Source organism: Aplysia californica, unplaced genomic scaffold (assembly GCF_000002075.1).
Source record: "Aplysia californica isolate F4 #8 unplaced genomic scaffold, AplCal3.0 scaffold00519, whole genome shotgun sequence".
NCBI lineage: Eukaryota > Metazoa > Mollusca > Gastropoda > Aplysiida > Aplysiidae > Aplysia > Aplysia californica.
In genome coordinates, this window is record NW_004797789.1 from 277457 (window position 1) to 278774 (window position 1318).

The following is a 1318-nucleotide window of genomic DNA, read 5'->3' on the forward strand; positions in this document are numbered from 1 at the left end:
GGGGGGAGGCAGTTCGTTTTTTTCATCTATTCTATTTTATCAATTTTTTTACCAACTGGACCAAAAAGTCTGATTCAGCAATGATCAAAGGTGTTAAGAAACTACTTTTCAGAATATTGATAATTTCATCAAAAATTGTCCAAAATCGTTACCCGCAAGACCCCTTAAAGCAGTTGAGCAGCTTGCTGATGGCATGTATAGATTCATCTCTAGGACAAAATATTGTCAATTTTAAAGCAGTTATTTTTTTCAGAATCAAAAGTTGTAATGACATACTCTAAGTAAGTTGGTAGATATTGTATTCAGTATTTAAGGTCATTGGCCCACATCACATGATTATTCATATCCATTTATTTATGTTTCCTCTCTTTTTTTCCTTTGCCACTTCATATTGGTCTCAGTTTTATGGAACACAATAGACAAAAAGTTTTCCTTTGCAACTTTTTGTAGAACTGAGGGAAGCTAAGCCTGCTAGTGAACTCCATGACCATATGTGTGGCGTGCTGACAAAATGAGTTACTTCTCGCAATCCACAAAAGGAGATATTGGCAAAAATTCAAAACCGAGGTCAAATTAGTAGATCTTCTATTGATGCTCTGTTGTTATGTATAACATGCCTCTTATTATTTCATACTTGTAAATTGTAAAACTTCACTTATAAGCATAATATTTCAATTTCCATAAGGCTTGAATCCGAGAAGTAACTCATTTTGTCAGCACACTTCACATATATATATATATGTGCATTCTGGGGCTTCTATGGGTCACCTAAAAAAAGAAAGCAGCATAATTTTGTGATTTATTCTCTGATTTTTCAATTCCTGTTTTCTATGACTTAAACTTAAACAGACAGGCAACAATATGCATGCTTTGAAGTATGCTAATTTGTGTTTCTTATTTGCATATATAATGATTGGAAATGTGCCACAACATTGCTGTTGGTCTGCTGCCGGTCAGACATATGTGTCTACTAGAGTTGAAGTTACTTCTGTTTTGTCTAAACACCACATTCGCCACAGTTTAGCCTCAGAAAATCATATACAGGGAAAGTGTAAGTACAGTAGGAATTGTTTGATTAAGATTGTCACCCATTGTTGAGGAGAAAAATGGTTGTCCTAGACAATCGGAAATTTTTGGACTTTATCATTATGATATGTGAGGTGAAATCAGGCGGTCGTAAGATAGTGAAATTGAAGAAAACAGCAATTTTTATTGAATTTTTGTTTTTTGGCTCAACATCTTTTATTTCCATTTAAAATCACATTTCTAGGTGGATTTTACTGAATAACATTGATTAAAATAAAAAAAATGTGAATTT